Source organism: Marmota marmota, unplaced genomic scaffold (assembly GCF_001458135.2).
Source record: "Marmota marmota marmota unplaced genomic scaffold, marMar, whole genome shotgun sequence".
Lineage (NCBI taxonomy): Eukaryota > Metazoa > Chordata > Mammalia > Rodentia > Sciuridae > Marmota > Marmota marmota.
In genome coordinates, this window is record NW_026000171.1 from 4,848,620 (window position 1) to 4,868,329 (window position 19,710).

Here is a 19,710-nt window from a genome sequence, read left to right on the forward strand (position 1 = left end):
CCCACCCCACCCCCAACACTCGTGCTCCTCTGCCAATTCCTGGATGCTTCCTTAGCTAATTACGGTTTGGGGAACGAAGGAGTGGGTGTCTGGATGGGGGAGGGTCCTTAACTCCTTCAACACTGGGGCTCAGCTTGGTGTTATTACCTAGTCTTTTCTCCCACTCTCCCTGTCGAAGGCACTTGGGGCTCCTAGACCCTCTAGGGCAGGCAGGGTTGAATGAAGGTGGCAATTATAAGTGGTTTGGGAAAGAGGGTAGCTGTCATGCTCCCCCTACCCCAGTCTTTCCTGGCAGCCCCCTGCCCACACATTTCTCTTCTTTCTCCTCACCCATCCCCCACCATCACCAGATTTTGAAGTCCCTTTTATGGGAGAGAGGGAGGATGTCACGTACCCATTAGGATTCTCTTGATCCTTTTTTAAGGGAGTTTGGGCGGCAGCAGGGGGTGTGAATTTTTATACAATGCATTCCTGTCTTCACTTTGAGAGCTTCTTTTTCTCTTGTCTTACTGGCCATCTGTCAGGTGGTTGGAAACAGAACAATGGGGGAGGGGGACCCATTCTTCCCCTCAGTTGCAACAGGACACTCAGGCTGACTCCTTGAAAGACAGCTGCACTTTAAAGCTTTCAGCCCACAAGTCAAGGGCAGGGAGCTCAAAGACCACCGTGAGCATCCTGGCTCTCTTCTCTTCATGGGTGTCTTCATTTGGGGAGATCTGCTCTGAATGCCCTATTTACTTTTATCATCACCTTTGATGGCCAGAAGTGTAAGCCTGACTGTCCCCAACTAACCTCGAGGTCCATTGAAGTAAAAGGGCTAGGGCCATGCTGGGCAGTAAAGGTACCCGCATCACCTGGTCCTCAGGCAAAGAGAGAAGACAAAGCAGTAAGTGGAGGTGAGAAGTAAGGATGAAGAATGAGAAGGATGAACACACAGAGAGACTTGAAGTTAATGGGAGTACAGAGAGAGAGAGTGTGTGTGTGTGTGTGTGTGTGTGTGAAAGAGTAAATTGAAATGAATGAATTTAACCTCCTTAACCTTTTCCTTTCTCAGACCACAGACCTGGATTAGAGTTCTTAGCAACACACCTCGTCATTCTCTTTCCTTCTACACTCTGCCATCATGCAGAAGCAGTAGAGGAAGAAATGCAGTGAGTCTAAATCTTTTGCCCTAACCTCTGTTTCTCTAAGCATCTTCTTGGATATTAAAGATCCTGGGAGACACCCTACCAAAAACATCTCAGTACTTGTAAAATCAAAGAAAATCCGAAAAGGAAGGATCCCCACAGCTCATTGGTCCAGTGACAGATAAGGGACCTGAGATCAGAGAGAGGAGGACTTTGTCTGGTCCTTCAGCAAGAGGACCAAGCATCTGAGACCAGCTCTCCAGCCTCCCGACTTTCAGTTCAACACTCTGCCCCCACCCCACACTCCTTCTGCTTGTGCATCCATTCTGTGACTAACCAGGGAGGAGGGGAGCTGAAACAAGCTCCCACCGAAATAGGCTGCTGCCTGTGCGTGATTATGTTGCTATGAGAACCTCAGTGGGTGTGTTTCCTCCGTTCTCTGTTGAAATCTTTTGCTTGGCTTGGCTTCTCCCCAAGCACAGACACAGCTCCCCTTGGAATGGGGAGTGGAGAGGCTGAGATGGACAGCTGTATTTTCATGGTGAGATTTTTATGGGTCCTTGAGTAAGGATCCCAGGCCAGGAGAGTGGTTCCACAGTGCCTCCAAGGAGATGTGAATGAACTCTCTCAGGAATGGATCCTCCAGCCCCCCTGCTGAGCAACCTTGGAACACTGCGTGCAGCCATCTCATTACAAATTCACAAGCCAAATCATGATTACTTTAAGAGACTGAGTCTGTGGTGATTTGTTATACAACAAGAGATTACCTGAAACACCTACCTCCTAGAGCTGTGAAAATCCATGATGCATGAAAAAATGCCTGGCACATAGTAGGAATTTTATGGAGCGTTTTCTCACCATCCCTACCATTTATATGATCCCAGTCTTTCTTCATCTCTTTTGCATCAATAGCTATCATATTCTTTTATTACTTTAATTAGTGGAATCATTCCACACAGAACTAACTTAACTCAGTATCTCATATACCTAGCTCAGGAATGGACCCTAGGCTTGACACAAGGTAACAAAAGACAGGAACTATTAATGAGTTCTTAATTTAGTTACCTCAACTGCTTTGAAAAATACAGAACTTTTGAAGAGATTTTGATAAGAAAACCTATGAGATGATAAAGGGGTACAGAGAGTTCACCAGGGTGTGAGAGTTAAATGGATATTGTGGAACAATAAAACCAGATAAAGCAGTTCTGGAGGTACATTTTGCTTATGGCATTTTTCATACAGTAGCCCTTCAATAAAGCAAAATGCTTAGAACAACACTCATCTAATGGTAAGAGCACAAATATTTTGTTAACATCCACTAAGCTTTGTCTTGGCTCATAAGTTAAACTTTGAAGAGTATTTACTACATGCCATGGACTCTTCCAGATTTATCTGGGTTTTTCTGTAGTCCTTTCAACAACTTTTTCAGATACTATCATTATTCCCATAAAACAGATATGAGAGAGAGAGAGAGAGAGAGAGGAAGAGAAGAGAAGAGAAGAGAAGAGAAGAGAAGAGAGAATGAATTGCCCATAGGGTAGAATCAGAATCCACATCCAGGGTGCCTGTTTCCCATAGCCCCATAGCATGACTCCCAAGAAGTTAACCAAGTTCAGAGGACAAGACAGTTGTTCTCAACCTTGGCTGCATAGCAGAATCCTCTAGGGAGCTTTAAGGGGAAAAAAATGCTTTGGTGCCTCCCCTGTGACTAATTTAGTGAGGTCTGCATATCAAGGCTTTTTAAAGACCCTAATTCTAATGAACAGTCCTGGTTGAGGACAAGTGGTTAAGTATATTTGAAGATAAAATGAACTACAGAGGCAGAAGGTCTCTACAGTACAAAAGGTGCTCTCCAAAAACCACAAGAACCCACACACTGTGGAAAGGTCTGTCTCAAATGCAGGTTCCTGAGAGCCATGAAGTAGAGCCACATTGCACTGATGGTTAATCTGGTCTGCAAAGGCTGGAATTAGGTTCTTGGGGAGAACTGGAACTGGAAAAGGTATCCAGCTCTGTAAGATGCCATAGTGGAAGTGCTTCCTGTCACTGGAAGGATTCCATTGGACTAGTTATTTGGCAAAGCAAGGCCTCTGGGGTACTACCTGCCCAGGGCTGGATACCCCATATTTCTCTCACCTCTAACTAAGCCTGTGCTGGGACCTCTGGAAGATGAAGACTGTAATAGCTCAACTCTAGGGGTCAACCAAACTTCCTTTGTTGTTGTCCCAAATCCAGTAACCCAGAGTCAGGATGCAGACCAGGCTGCCTGGGAAGGCGCAGTCTCTGGGTCCTGTTCCAAAGTGGTTGCTGCTACAAGGGGAGATATATAAGACATGTCATGTGGTTTCCTCCTCCCTCTCCTCACACGTGGCAAGGGCTCACATATGGCCACGGCACACTGCAGCGAATCCATGCCTCCTCAAGAATCAGGCCAGAGCTGTTATCCATCACACCTCATGGCAGCTAACCCAGCAGTGTGCTGAGTTTCTTCCAGGCCAGATGGGAGCCTCGCCAAGGCTGCAGCAGCCAGCTACCTGGCTAAGCTTTCAGGCAGCCCCACACCTGGGTAGTTCTCCTGCACAAAAGCATCTGCAGCCCTATTTCTCCCTAACACAAGGCCCAATGTTTCTTAAACTATATTCCAAAATTCAATTTGCAAGAGTACCACCAGTGCCTGCAAAGAAATTTAAGTTTATTTTTCTTTTTCTCTCTCCTTTTTTTTTTTTTTTTTGCCATTAAAACCAGAATGTTATTTCTTCCTTGCTCTGATAATGTCTGATTAAATCAATTCATTGTGGCTTTGTGCTGCATATGACACTATTCAGTTTGTTTATTTAATAATATTTGGAAGGCATTTTGTTAGTTCTGTACCCATAGGGTAATCCTTGGTGTTCTATGCTTCCGAAAAGTCAAATGCTCTAGAGCTACTTACCTTTGGCTCAGGGTGAGAAGGACCCAAAAAAGCATCCATTTTTCTCAATGGCCTATGATTGCACCCAAACATCTTTGGAGAAGGGGGAAGAGGAATACAGTAGCAGATCCTTAAAGGTACTAAAATATTCTAAAATGCTGTCACAACAGAATTCGATTTTCCTACTTGGTGGGGGTTGTACACTCCTATCCTCCTTTTCAAATATTTCATAAAGGTTTGCCTCTTTATGGAAAAATCTCTCTCGAATTAAAGCCAGCTGGAAGTTAGTCAGTCTACCCAGTGCAATATCTCCATACATTTTTGTTTCTATGATTCCTTACATAGCTATGACTATGGGCCACGCATGTGCTCAGCAATCTGGACTCAAAAGATAAAAAAGATGCATCTCTTCCCTGGTGACACTTGTCTTCTGGAAAGAGTTGGTCAAATGGCAAACTATCTGTACTGTAATATTATCAAGGGTCTTATTATTGGTTCCTAAAGGTCAAATCAGTGGCTTATGGTCATGTAGGCCCTGCAAGAATTATTTCGTGACATGAACAGGAAACTCTGGAGACTCTAGGGCCTGCACCAGAGCATGGTAAGCGCCCTTCAACTATGGCTTGGGGTGCATTATTTAATCAAAGCACCAAAGTTCTTGGGTGCCTCTGGAACTTTTACACATGAGAAGTTTTGTGGTGGTCTCAACTCTCCAAACGCACAATGTGCTGGTATCACTTGGGTCATAATGCATATCCAGTTTGGGGCAGATCTTTGGTCTTTCAGAGGTAACCTCACCTGAAAATGCACAATAAGCAGAGGTGGGCAAACAAAACAAAGCTGTGATTGATGCCATCTGTTTCCTTTCCAGAGCATTTAACCACCTGGTCTCTTCTCTTCCTCCCAGAGGATTTTGTTTTAAATTTAAACTTTTTTAGTTTTTTTTAAATTTAAAATTAAATTAAAACCCTTTCTGCTGTGTGCAGTGATGCACATAATCCCAGCGGCTCCAGAGGCTGAGGCAGGAGGATCAAAATCTCAAAGCCAGACTCAGCAAAAGCGAGCTAGGTGCGGAGCAACTCAGTGAGACCCTGTGTCTAAATAAAATAGACTGGGGATGTGGCGCAGTGGTTGAGGGCCCCTGAGTTCAATCCCCAGTACTACCCCAAAAAAAACCCTCTTAACTTTTAAAATAATGTTAACATTTTGCTGTGTGTTCTTTTGCTTTTTGCTCATGCAAATATATATGACAAATTTTACCTCTGTGTGCAGTTGGTATATGTTATGTAGAAATAGAAACATGCTATATACATTACTCAGAAACTTGTTTTCTTCAATAAACAATGCAGTATAAGCCTCCTTCCAGGTAATTACATGTAGATCCAAGTCATTTTTAAAAAGTTATATAATTCCTCACTATATGGATAAACCACACATTTTAAAATCCCTCATTAATGAACTTCAAAGTTGTTCGTAGTTTCCTATTTTTTCTGAGTGACACTAAATACTACTAAATAATAAATGTTCTTTTACACATACCTGTGAATGGAGCTTTTATTTCCACTGATAGTTTCCCAAAAGTGGCATCATTTTGATACATATTGTCAATTCCTTACCAAAGTGAGATTTCAGGCCCAGAGCTAGAACACTTGAAAGGCACAAACCTAATCTTCCTTCCTTTTCCTATCCCAATGTCAAGTGCAAAAACATCTGCTGCTTTCAATGTCCTGGAAGATCCACGAAATAAAGGACACAATCCTGTTGAACAGGCATTTTGACACCCATCAGCCTTCAAATGCGAAAACAGAGGTTCTTGAGAGAGACACGGAGATACGGGGTGTACTTTGCCGGAGGTCTTTACAGAGAACAGGTCACTTCCAAATGCTGGATAACAGGGCATGAATTTGGTGATAACAAGAGGTATTGTGATCTGAAAAGCAATAAAGAGGTTTTTTGTTTTTGTTTTTGTTTTTTGTTTTAATTGGCACAAAAAATACTGAGGGCCAAGTGGAAACCCTCAGTTCCTTTGTCTTCTGGAAGGCTGTGCTGAAGGAGAGCCTGGGTGGGTAGCAGCATGTTATCTAATAGAAACCTGCAACCAGGAGACCACACTCTCTGTTCCTAGAAGAGCTTTGTTCAACTCCCTTGAAAATAATACTTTCTGTATTCAGAGTTGCATATCAGAGCTGACCCACCCGTTACCCTCAACTCAAGGAAAACTTATCACTTACAATCTCCCGTGTGAGTCTATCCAAGGGTGGTTCAAAGAGTGAAGGAGGCCAAGAGAGGAAGAAGGTAAGAGGAAGGAGACATTTAGCAGAGCAAGAAAGAGTGTGTGGTCAATCTCTCTATGTGCAAATGGCTTAGAGGTGTTTCACTGGCAGAGGGTTGTAAAGATAAAAGAAGCCATCAAACAGAGGCATCTAGCACAGTTCCTGGGGCATAGTGTCCTAAGGTGCTAAGACAGCTAAATTTCCTTCCCGGAATCTCTTTTATCTAAGCTCACATGAAATTGACACTGGAGGAAGAATATGACATCAGGATGGATCAGGTTAACATCAGATGTGCTAGTTTCAATTCTGTCATTGAAATACTGGATGGGCTTAGAAAAGTCACCTCACCTCTCTGGGCCCATATCCCTCCCTCCATCTTGAAAAGAAGGGGTTTGTCTGAGGCAAGACCCTCAACCCTTTTCTGTTTTATCATTTTATACTGGTGTGAATTATGATTCCGACCACACTCTCGTCGCCAAAACAAAGACTCAGAGGACAGAGTTCCTTCCTCCTACTTGGAAGAATAAATGAAAGCACTGTCCCATCCCCTTCAGGTCAGAGGCTTGCAAAAGAGGTCTCCAGGAGATGCTGGTTACAGTGTTCTTGTCTGGTCTTTCCAGAGGTCAAAGGAGTTTTGTTCTGTTTGGCGTGTGTGTGTGTGTGTGTGTGTGTGCGCGCGCGTGCGCACGTTTTTTAATCCTGTTTGTCTCTAGCAGCCTCAAAGACAGTAGGCAAACAGCCATTAGAGATAGTCATCATTTGATTTCTCCATTTCTCCCCAGAAGCAGATCTCAAGGGGAAACCAATGCATTTTTCCGACAGCTCAGGCTGCTGGGCTGAAAGTCAGCATAATCTCATCAGCTCCAATAATCTGTGTCAGTATTTGCACGAATTACACAAATCAGCCAATTATCCAAAAACTCACTTCTCTTTGACTCATGTATCAGCTACATCCATACAAATAGAATTTTTACCTGTCCAGTGATTCGTGACTTCAAAATGTATTCAAATTTGTGTGTTGCTCAGGAGTACATAATGAGGGCCACAGCGATGCCCCCAAGGCCGCCAGCAAGCTGCTGGAGAAGCTGGCCAGGGTGGTGTTCCTTCCAGAAGCAGTTCACCATGCGGCTTAACACACCTGTGGGGAAACAAAAATCAATTATGATCCTCACATAACTCTCAACCAAAAGTATACATAAGGTCAGGGGTTAGGAGTAGCTTGATTTATTCTATGGGAAAAACTACACAATGATTAGGTGACATTTTAAGATCACCCAACAAAAGAGTGGTTTCTGTTTCTTGGATCTACCAGGTTACCACTTAATGTGAGTGCAACTGTGGCTTCCAGAGGCAAGGGCTCCCCTCTTCTGGGATGGTAGTACTACAGGCAAATCTAGAAGCTGTCTCCTAGGAGGCCAGGGTTCCTCCCATCCAGGGCCTCACTGGAGGCAGAGGGATCCTGGTGGCATCAGAATAATGACTGCACACAAAGAAACCCCTACAAACCAGACACTGTGCTAAATGTCCCACGCACTACCCCCACTGAGTCCTCACACCAGCCTCAGAGGTTGGTGGCATTCTTATTCCCATTTTATAAATTAGGAACATTGGCTCAGAAAGACTCAAGAATTTGGATTCAAGAACCAGGTCACACTCATGTTTTCCTAATGCCACCAAGTGGACAGGAACCAGGCAGACCTAGTTTTACATCTGAACTCTGACATTTAACCAATTTTGTGACCTTGAGCACATCATTTATTTTCCCTGAGCCCTCAAATGCCCATCTGCAATAAGAGGTAGGCCTGGTTAAACGGCCATTTCAGGTTGTTGTAAAGTGCCAAACCCAGAACCCAGCTCGTTGATAGACTCCAGTAAATGGGAGCTATGACACGAGGCATTGTTGCTGGAAGTGATGGACTTAACTCAGCAGAATTGCGCCTGCTGTTAAGACTCTCAGGCACAGAAAAAGTTCACCCCACCCCAAGAGGCCAGAGTGTCTGTCAACCTGGCAATGGATCTAGACAAGCAGCTTCACCTAAGTGGCACCTATCAACCTGTATTTTTGCTGCAGTTCTGCCTGTCACATCTGCTTTAGTGACTTCTCTCAGTGGCATAACTTTGGGTTGCATAATGTATATGCAGGTATGAAAGACATTGCTTTTTTTTTTAATCTTCTGGAAAATTCAGCTTATACAGGCCCAAATCTGCCATCCAACCACATCAGGAATTGGTTAATGCATCCTGAGCAAATATTGGATTAATCACAGGAAGGAAGGAAGGAAGGAAGGAAGGAAGGAAGGAAGGAAGGAAGGAAGGAAGGAAGGAAAAATGGAAGGAAGGAAAAATGGAAGGAAGGAAGGATGGATAGATCCAGCACTTTTACAAGTGGATAGTGGAGGAAGAAGGGGGATAATAACATCAGGACAACCCTGTATGAATACCCTCTTTTCCAGCCTGCAAAGATGATCTTTTCTTTTTTCCTCCCTCTATCCATTTCTCTCTCTCTCTCTCTCTCTCTCTCTCTCTCTCTCTCTCTCTCTCCTCCTTCTCCTCCTCTTCCTCCTTCTCTTCCTCCTTCTTCTTCTGACTAATCTATTGTCATCCTTTGCAGGATAGTCTATGCTACATTGAGATCAACCAAATATCATTAGCTTTTCTTCCTGGCCCAGAAACCAGGCCCTAGAAAGTTCAAGTCACGCTTTCTGCCTGGAAGGCTCTGCAGAGTGAGTCTTGCCCTCTTCCTTCTGACCCCTCTTATTTTGAGTCAGTGAAGAGGAAGAGTGGGATACTCCCTTCTCCTGGTTGGATATTGGAGTCCCTGAAACCACTCTTGTCACTGCTTTTTCCCAGATGGAGTTTGGAAGAAACTTTCCAGTGCTGTAGACTCGGAACCTAAATTTCAGTGAGTAAGAAGCAAAAGAGATTGGGCCATGAGCTATGTGGACCGTTTCTGTCTGTCAGCATCTCAGGCAGGGACTGAATGATCTGAGGTTCCTCTTCTTGACCCATGTTTGTGACAGACAATCCTTTACCTTCCCTACCCATGTAAAGACCCTCCCAAGGGTTTCTAGAAGACCTTTCGGACCACAGTATATATATATATATACTCACATTATGTCATACTCTTTGTCTTTGGCTCTCCTTAGTAATATCCAATAAACTTGAGGTTGCCTTGATGTTGTCCACGTGGATAATGTCCCTTATTATCACGGAGGACACAGAGGGGTTCTGCCAGGGGTGCTGGATCTTGTGCAGAGGATGGTGAGGTCCTACAAGCCTCTAGCACACTCTCTTGTGTTCAGAGTCCTGTCGAGTCTCTTGGGGAAACAGAATTCTCTTGGGGAAACTGACCCCAACCCTTCCATTTCTCTGTAAGGGCACAAACCCCAGTGTTGGGCTAGATACAAAGGGCCCGCCTTCTTCAGCCATAGACAAAAATTGCCCAGAACAGCCCATTCATGAAAACAAAACTTCACAGGGGACTGTCTCTTCCCGAGTCTCCATGCCTGTTAGCAGAAAACACTGGGCTGGGTGTCCTCTGGTGGCACATGTGCTTGGGCATATTGTCCTTCTGACTGGGAACACTTACTCAGGCCTTGTGAAGGGAATGTCCCATCAATGCCTCTGGGTTATGTTCTGCCTTGTAAATCTAGTCTGGCCTGTAGGGACATTTATTGAATGTCTACAATGGAGAGAGGACCCATGTCACCAAATCGATCTTCTTTTTTCAATGTGTTCCCAGATCTCTGGGTCCTGGCCTGGCTCCTCCTCCATCCCACCATCACCCTGTTGGGTATCAGCTGTCTTGGAGAAAAGGTCTTCCAGTGTATTAGCCATCAACTCTTGGTGGATCTGTATCTCAGGAGGAAACTCTGGAACAGGCGGTCCAACCTCGCAGTTACAAAAGAATGAATCTCTAATGGTGAAAGGTCAAGTGTCAGTTACAGGATCTTGGAGGGTTAAGTTCACCTTGCACTCTTTAAAGTCACACTACCCTGGTGCATAATTAGGCCTATGGGCTTCAGAGGAAGCTTGGAGTTATAGAAAGAAAAAAGAAATCACGGAACCAAAGTCAAGAGAATGTGAAATTGTAGTCCAGCTTCTCCTATGTCACCAAAAGTCCAAGGATGGTGGGAAGTCAAGATAGAGACCCCTGAGAAATTGAGGCAGGGGGTTGGCTAAGGTCTATTTCTCTCCTCAATGTCCTCTGTTTTCCTGGGTTTCATTTTTTCCTCTGCAACATGAGGTATTTGAGGAAACTGAATTTTTGTGGGTCACATTCAAATCTTCCATTCTATTATTGTGAACCTTGCAGCTGGCATTCAGAGTCAAGAAACTGACTATCCTAACTCTTCAAGCAAGCAAGAGAAAGAAGGAAAGAGTATTAGGAAAGCTTGTGCACTGAGGGCTCAGAGTCTTAGGCTTCAAGAGTATCCAACCCTACCTACCTATCTTCAAAGTCAGTTTTCTTTGATGAAAGAAAGAAAGAAAAAAAAGACAAGCTTTCAATACCACTTTCTCCCCTTAAAGAACTCAAGTGCTTATGGCAGAAATCATCTGTCTTTGAATATTTCATTCAAGCCAGGTTTGCAGAAAAGTCCTCTCTAGCTGGAGATTTATGGAGAAACATGGCCACTGGGGTTGGTCCATTCTCCATGCAGGTGGGAGAAGCATGCCGGAGGGTCAGGGGATGTATCTGTGGGCTAGTACTTCTCAGGATCTGTTTTGCAAGGTGGCCCTAAACAATGATCTGTTCCTGTCCCAGTCTACCCTTTCACACTCCTTACCCTGCAGGCACTTTACCTTCATTTCAGAAGAAATGCTGTGCTAAGAGGCTTCCCAATGGGCATATAGTGTCTGAAGCATGAATAAAAATGTGAGGGCCAAATCCAACACCAATGTGTAACAAAAATTCTACAGCAGGTTCCAGAACCAAGAGGCTGCCTTATTTATGAGCAAAGATGGAGTGAGGCCATGTATGTGCATTCAGTGGTCTTCCAAGGGTATACAGAGAACCCTCATGATGGTCCTTTCCCTCAATTATAGTGGGTTGCAGGGGAGTAGCATAACCTTTCTTGCCCAACTGCAAGAAATGCAAGAGAGTGTTTCCAAGAGACACTGTAGTAGCTGATTCTTGGGGGATATTTTAAATTTTTATAGCCAAGTCAAGAAGATGGTTATCTGAGGAAACTGTTTTAAATTTGGTCCTGCCTAAAAGCCAGGGGACAGGATATCATGGCTTTGAGGGCCCCCTTCTTGATTACACAGTCAATGATCGTAATCAAAAGACTAAAAAAAATATTAGCCAAGTTCATGGGGCTCCTTGGAACATAATTAGGCATGTCTGGTCTTCTAACCTGGAGAACCAGGGACAAGCCAAGGGACATGTGCCTGACTAGGTAAAAAGAGGACCCACAAAGATCTGTCTCACAAGGACCAGGATGGCTAAGAACTGGAGAAGCTACCAAGGAGGTGCACACTCAAGGAGGTGTGGGGAACATTAGCCCCACTTGGTTTTCCCAAACATGAGAGTAGGAAGAAGATAGAAATTTGAGGGGTAAGAATTACTTTAATAACATGAATTTTTAAAAAGCTTCCAAATCCTCCTCTGTGAGGAGCCTGTCTAGGGATCCAGGCAGAACCGACTATACCCTGACTTAGACTCTAACACCCTGAGGCGCCTCCATAAGCCACCTCTCACTCTGATTTCTACCCACAAGGTTTAACAAAGCAGAGCTTTGTCCATGCAATTCCTCCACGGGCTTCCACAGCCTCCTACAATAACTTCCCAAGATTGTCAGTGCCTCTTCCTGACGGGTATTCCCCCTCCATCCAACAGGGCTGGCACTTTCCCAAGATGCTAGGCCAGTGGGCAGAGTTCCCAGAAGCCCCAGGTCATGCTCCCCTCTGCTCAGCAGGACATATACCTCTTGTTCAGAGCAGTTGAAGTCTGCCATTGTCCAGCTTCCAATTTAAAAAAAAAAAAAAATCCACAGAGATAAGTTCACTGCAAACCAGAACATCAGCTCTGGGGAGAGGGATAATTGCCCTCAGTCTTATCTCAGAGCCCAATCTTATCTTATGATAAGATAAATTTGAGAATTTAAGGGACAGAAAAATCTCATAGAATAGTGGCAAGCCCAGTCAGGTAGCCATCCCGTTTTAAATGCCAAAGGGAAAAGTCAGGACTCAGTGTCAACACGCCATGCTCATTCCACATTTTAATATAATGAACCCACAAGGGCAGCTCAAGATTAAGAGCTCTTCACTATGGGTACCTGCCATTTATCTTGGGGAGGTGACAGATCAGTTCACTCTTCTTCAACAGTGAACCAATTGAGATAGACTGCCTTGCTTTGCTCTCTTTAAGGCAGAAGTGTATGCAATTAGCAAAGAGTAACTCCTGAACCTGCTGCTTTTATTTTGCTTTTTGTGACCCCTGGTAATTTTCTTAGTGGGAGCCAGTGGATAGTGAACTCTCTGAGTCTATGACATCTAAAATGACTCCTTTCTCACACATTCATTTGAATGGCAGTTTTACTGGGTAGATCATTACAGGTGCGCCGTCTTCCATTGTGCAGACAGCTCCATTGCCTTTTTGCATCTAGTATTGTCAGTGAGAAGTCAGTCGTCATTCTTTTCCTTTTTCCTTTTTACACAACCCCTCACTTTCTATCTGGGAATTTTGTTTTTAATCGTTTTCTCATCTTTAGTATTGCAGTCTAACTTGTTATAGGCATTTTCTCACTCATCCTACTTGGCACTTGGTCATGTTATTTAATATTGGGATTTTTGTCTCATTTCTTTTCTCTGAAACTGCTTGTGGATGGGTTCAGAAATCTATGGATATGTTCTCCACATCTCAACTTTCCCCTTCCATAATTCTATCTCATGGTCTTTTAGACCATGTGCTCAAAGAGAATTCCTGTTTTGTCTCTCATTTCACCAATTTGCCCTTTGGTTCACTCTACTAACCCAAACCATCTGTTAATTTTAAATTTTCATTGTAAAGGTTTAACTCCAAAGGACTTTTCATGGGTCTGATAAGCATACTAAGTCCTATTCCACTTGAACAATTGATATTTCCTTCTGTGTGAATTCTTGTTTACTGAAATCAGTAATTCCTTTTTTGAGTAATGGTCTCCATACAATTTTGGTGACTCCTGGATGCAGGCTCATTTTTGTATTGGAAAATCACGGTTAACCTGGCAATGGTGGGAGGTCGAGGATTGTTGGTGGGGAGAGTAGAATGTACTATAGGCAGACTTTACTACAGCCTGTCCAATATAAGCAAAGGAAGGCACCTACTGTTGGTAGAGTGAAACAGTTGGTTTTGTAGAAATGGAAATCTTTCTCTTGGGTTGTGTTGGGCTACCTGGAGCAGTGTTCTGTTCCTGTGACCCAAGTTTCCAAGAAATTTCTATTGTCCATGGCCTGACCCAAAGGGTCAAACAGAGTTATAGGGGAATTCACTTGCCTGCCCGATCTTCCTGGTAACCCAAACCATTTGTCCATCCCACACTCTGGGCTCCTTTCTTCCACACACCTGTCACTTACAGGCCCAGAACACATTTTTTTTTTCCAGTGGTCCTTCTACAGGAGCATTTGGAGCAGTGTTTCCTTCATCAGTCTTATTTTACCTATGTTTTATCTTTCAGGCATCAAGGACACCTTTATTTTCTAGCACTGTTTATATCTTAAAAGTATATATCTGTCATTCCTAGGATGAGTGAGATTGCTAGTTTTGCTTAATCCCTCGTCTTGAGCCAAAAGACATGTTCTGAAGTAGTTGCTGGTTGCAGGAATGAATTTAACTTCTCCTTGTCACTTTTATTTGAACATGTTCCACATTTGAACAACATAATGGTTGAACCACTGACTTAGCGACTAATTTTCAACATGCCTCCTCCACCATTTCAAGTGGATATGGAACTTGGTAGGATCTTAGGCCCCAAGTGGACAGCTTGTCCTTGCCCCACTCTTCGGTTCCAGAGTTCCCAGGTTTGATAACTTGGGAAAGAACCCTAATATTTTTCATTAATAATAGACGTCCCCATGAACCAACATCCAATTGTGGATTTTAAATCTGGCTTTGTCACTCTTCCCTGGTGTTAGGAAAGTCTGGATTCTAGGGGACGGGAATGGGCCTTTGCCAGCACATGAAGGAGATGAAACCAGTCTTTGCCCTCCACCTCTGAAGCTTGGTATACTGTCTCCTTTCATGTCATCTGAGTAAAAGCCAGGGTACAAGTTTCTCTTCTGCCATTCACCCTCACCATCCAAGAAGCAATCATAACCAGCAAATGTACTGTGGCTTTCTGCAGAATGTGGAGGAGCCCAAGCTAAGGTCTACAAAATAAATCCTTGCATGGGCTGGTAGGATAGATAATATAGTGTCACACACAACCTCATGATATATGCATCTATCTCATGAAGACGTCACCTGATTCCGCTGAAGAGTTCAATTTATCCCTTTCTAGATAATGCAACTGCTTCCTCTCTCAACTCACCCAGGCTCTGTTCTGTCCCCAAGGTCCAGTTAAGTTTCATTTCCATAAAGCTTTCCCTGGGGCCTCCCAGACCATGGGGACTTTTTCCTCTTCCTTACCCTCCCACAACATTCTAGACAGTGCCAATCATTTTGACACCTCATCTTATAGAATTTTGACCTATCTTACCTCAAAGTTATGCCCAGTAATTCTGCTTATATGGAACACACCTTAAGAGAAAGGAAGAAATACACTCTCAGGAAGGGAAGGAGACCAGTTGCCACAATATTCATGCAGCGCTCAACCACCAAACCAAAGCTTAGTAACCAGGAGCTGGATATAAACTTGTTTGTTAATTAAACAAAAGCAGTTCTCTCGTCTTATTGGTACCATTCCAGGGAGAACCTTACAGTGAGAAATGAAGGCCAGTGCTTTCAAAGGAAATAATCACCAACAACTAGAAAAAGTTGAACACTGAGGGAAAGGTTGGATTAGGACCAAACCATCCAAAAGAGATGAAATCGTGTCTGTGAATTCTGTTTTCTAAGGTAAAGGGGAGTATCTTTTCAAAGGCCTTCCTCAGAAGTTTTAAATAAGACATTTCAGAACTTGAAGGCAATTAGAGAGTCCCATGCAGGAAAATCCAGGCACATGGGGCACCCCATATCCAAACCAAGATACAGAAAGCAAGCTCTAGCCACCTCCCCGCTTCCACGCTGCAGGTGTGCTTGGTCATTTCATAGCCAGGCCTCTTGATTTCCCAACCATAAACTCCAGAGGATGGAGCCATGCCTTCTGACTCCTTTCTCTTTTGGTGTCCAGCCAAGTGGTGAGCACAGAAAAAGTGCTTATACAGACTATTTAAATAAATGAGTGAATGAATGAATGAACACATCTCAGTTCCAGGCTCTCCCTCTGACGTTTTTAATTCCACTGTCTTTCCAAAAGAAAAAAAAAAGAGGAAATGGACTTCTAAAACTAAGTTTCGAACTAGGAAGCTTTGTAAACCGCAGTTTTAGAGGACCAGTCTGAGGACCCCGCAGTCCTCAGGACCACTCCTTCTTTACCCCTCTCCTCACTTCCAGTATGACTAGGAGGAAAATCAGTTCTCAACTATAGACAATCGAGTTCCAGGCTATTCCCAAAGTGTTTCAGGCTAAAGTTCTGTCCAACGTCTCTCCAAGGCTCAGGCCTTGAGGGACCAGCTTTTGAGAAGTCCTCCTCCCTTCATCATCCAGATACATACCCCAGTCCCTATCAGCTCATAGTCCTGCTGAATGCTTGAATGTTCACATGCAGAACCCACAAACAGCTACAAGTGTTTTGCTGGGTAGAAAAGACAAAGAACACAAGGGGTTGCAGTCCGTAATCCCAGGGCAGGCAGCCCTCAGCTAACTGTTCTGCTCTAGCCCAGCCCACGGAGGGCTCTGCTCAAGAAGCCAAGTCATTTTTGCAAGGGTTCATCTAATTCGCCTCAACTCTTGATCTCCCTGCACAACGTTGAGCAAAACTCTTCCCTGGAAGGAGATGGGGGAGGGGGTCAGATCAAGTGTGTGCTGGTGAGACAGGGAGTAGATGCCTATTGAAGAGCTAGGTACACCACGGACCTGGTGCCCGGTGCAGGCCAGCTCGCGGGCACTTCCCTGGTTCACTGTTTATGTCCCTGCCCACAGCAATACCTAATTCACGTGAGAATCAGACTCCTTGAAAGAAATGCTCGGCCTAAGACCAGCCGCCTCGGGGGCCCCTCTCACCCAGTGAGCCCACACTTCTGGCACCCTATGTGGGTGAGTGCCCTCCAGAGAAAAGGCTCCAGCCTCCCTCACTTCCAGACATCCTGACTCCCCAGCAAGAAGCGCTGATGTGTGTAACCTAAGATGCCACCCGTCCCAGAGCTGAGCCCTTCAAATTGCCTGGCTCCCAGTGGGGTTAGAAAACATTTGGATCCCTGCCCTGAAAGCCCCCGGTGCTGGGAAGGGAGATAAAGCAATGTTTATTGAGGTTAGTCTTAGGACCAGTTACCCAAGTGAGGTCTCCCTTCTAGATCCTAAACACTGTGGAGCATCCAGCCTGACCCCATTTCTTAGCAATGAGAAGAAATGAAACTTTGAAAGCTATGACATGGAGAAAGATGTCTAAAAAGAGAACTCAGGCACAAATCCCTGACGCTGGGGGCACCAGCCTGGTGGCCTGTCCCTGTCCCCTCCCTCCCCTCCCTGGTACTTGGGAAGGAAGCAGCCTGACCCGATCAGTGCCGTTCGAGGGCTCCTTCACTGCTTGGCCTCTTGCAGGGCCACAGACAGGGAGGCTAGCAATCCGTCTCCACTTCTGCTAGAGATCCAAAGCAGTGAAGACCCCGTAATGCCTAGGAGAAGGTACAGATGCGGAAGCGCCCCTCAGGGCAGAAAGGCAGGTGAGCAGGCTCAACCCAGATAGCAAGGTAAAGAAATCCCCCGGGGATCCCCCCAGCCGCAAACAGACAGGCTCACTGGTAAACTGATGGGAAGCGACACTCAGAGACTCTCTGATCTGCCTGAAAAATGATTTTAAAACAGAACCTAAGTCCAGACTGGTGGGAAAGGTCAGTCTTTGCCTGACAGTCCCTGAGGCCAATGTCCACAATCCTCCTGGCCAGCCAGAGTGAGAAACTGCACATTTCCTCTAGGGCTTTGTTTGGCACCTCCCTTCCCCAAAATTTCTCTGCTTCCTACCCCAACCCCCATCCCACCGTGGTCTCCACTATCCACAGGACCTCTGAGCTAACCCAGCACCCTCCATGGCCACTGGGTTTGATTGCAACAAAGGGTAGATGATGACCAGCGTCTCACATTCAATTTCCCTTCTTGCAGGAACTAGGCAACGAGATGGTAGTACAATGCCTGACAACCACCTATCCCAAATTCCACAGGTCACATTGCTGCTAGGGGCCCTGCCCTCAGGGAGCTTACAATCTGATGATGGGCTGACACCCCCTGCTCCCGAGAGAAGAAAAATAAACAAGAAACAATGAGAGCAAGAGTTTGAAAGCCACCTGGAGAGAATGTCCTGTTTGGGTCGGTTCATCCAACAAATGGCTATTGACAGCCTAGTATGTCCGGGGCGCTAGGCTAAGTCCCAGGGATATAAAGATAAATAAGACATGATCCCTACCCCCTCGAGATTCCTTGTGCTTGGGAAGAACACTTGGGAGAAAGGTCCTTGTGAGACCTTGAAGTGAGCGCCCTGTGGGGGCATGAAAGACTGTCATGGAAACCCTCAGGAGCAGCAACCAGGCTTGATGTGCTTAGGAGAAACTTCCAGCAGATGGTTCCCGAGAAGAACCTCAATGACGAGGTGTAAGTCCTGCAAAGAGGTGCATGGGGACAGGGAGTGGGGGCAGAGCTGCTGACATTGTGAACTGGTGTGGAGGTCAGGAAGGGCGTTGGCTCCTGGGGAGGATGGGCCCCTCAGGATGGCTAGAGCAGAGAGTAAGAGCCGAAAGCTGACAGGAAGAGACAGCAAGGAACAGGCTGGCAGCATATGCACTGGGTCCCACTCACTCTATGCCTACAACAAGCGAGGCACTGTGCTAGAGGCAAAGGAGCATACAGAACAACAAAGTGGCATAGACAGGACATCTTTTAGCACTCCGCACCCCAGGAGACACATTGTCCTCTTTATATACATGAGAACACAGAGGCTCATAGAGGTTAAGTAACTTCCGTGGAGACACACAGCCCAAATGCTGCCAAGTTTTGTACCCAGGTCTGAGTCCTACTCCTCATGCTCAGGACCACGGGGCATGATTGGAAAGGGCCTTAGACACCCCACTAAGGAGTTTGCACTTTATTCTGAGGGTGTTGGGGAAGCCCAGCCCTGGAGAATTTTACGCAGGAGAAAGGCATGAGCACACCTGCCTGGGTAGACTTCTGTTCTGGCAGCTGTATGGAGAGTGGACAAACCCACATTGGGGGAGAGGAGGTGGGCAGCTGTAGCAAGAGATTCTGGGGGTCCGGAGCAAGGTAGCAGCAGCCAGGAAGATAAGCAGGAGCTCCATAGAATAAACAGGGCCAGAGGCGAGGCTGGGTGCAGGCGTAAAGGAGAAGATACCACTAATGATAAGGGGCCCAGGTGTTGGTTGATTGGGCCGGTTGGGTGGTTGAAGACGGTATTTACCAAGACAAGAAATAAAGGGGGAAGGAGCAGATTTAGGGGGTGGAGGGAGAAGTTTCTCTTTGGGCATAGCCTGGGTGACAGGTAGTTGCACAGCCCTGGCCCTCAGGAATGCCACCTGGGTTTTAGACCCTAATAGGGAGTCATCTCAACAGTAGTTGCACCTTTGAAAAAAAATCAGCTTCCCCAAAGAGACCACAGTTGATCGGTCTTGGAGCCTGGAGAGCCCCCTACCCCTGACCTTTCAGTGAGGTGACAGAGGAAGCAGATGTTAGGAAGGAGACTGGAAAAGACCATCTAGAGAGACAGAAGGGAAGCAAGGAGACGGCACCGTCAGGGAAGTGGAGGCAGGAGGATGTTTTGGGGGTGGAGAGCCAATGGCCTCCCCTTTAGAGGCTTCTAGGTATGTGAGGTCTGAGAAGTAGAGTCCACTGGGCTGGACACAGAGGTCAGCAATGATTTCAGTTCTAGGACGTGATCAGAACATTCTTGGGGCAAGGAAGGAACTATGAATGTCATCGTGAGGGTTGACAAGTGAAAGGGTAGGGACGCCACATTGATGAGAAAGGCAGACCAGGCTTTCAAGAACTCTGACTGTAAAGAGAAGTGGCGATGGGCCCAGGTTTCAGAGGACTGAGGGTTGAGAGAGGGTCCGGCTGGAATTTCTACCGAAAGAGCCAGGATCGTGTGTTGAGATGCCAATGGGGAAAGAGCTGATGGTGAGGGAGAGAGTTAAGACAGGAGAGTCCCAAGTGGGA

General features: G+C 45.5%; 1 long non-coding RNA gene across 1 annotated transcript in view; it reads right to left on the minus strand.

The window, feature by feature from the left end:
* Window positions 1–22: 22 nt before the first annotated feature.
* The window catches only part of LOC125611888, a 66,495-nt gene continuing 46,807 nt past the window's right edge, over window positions 23–19,710 (minus strand). Inside the window, exons 2-3 of the long non-coding RNA XR_007342135.1 lie at window positions 7,286–7,449; window positions 23–5,968 (exon numbers count right to left, since the gene is read on the minus strand). This is a non-coding gene — a long non-coding RNA (uncharacterized LOC125611888). The remainder of the gene's footprint in view (window positions 5,969–7,285; window positions 7,450–19,710) is intronic.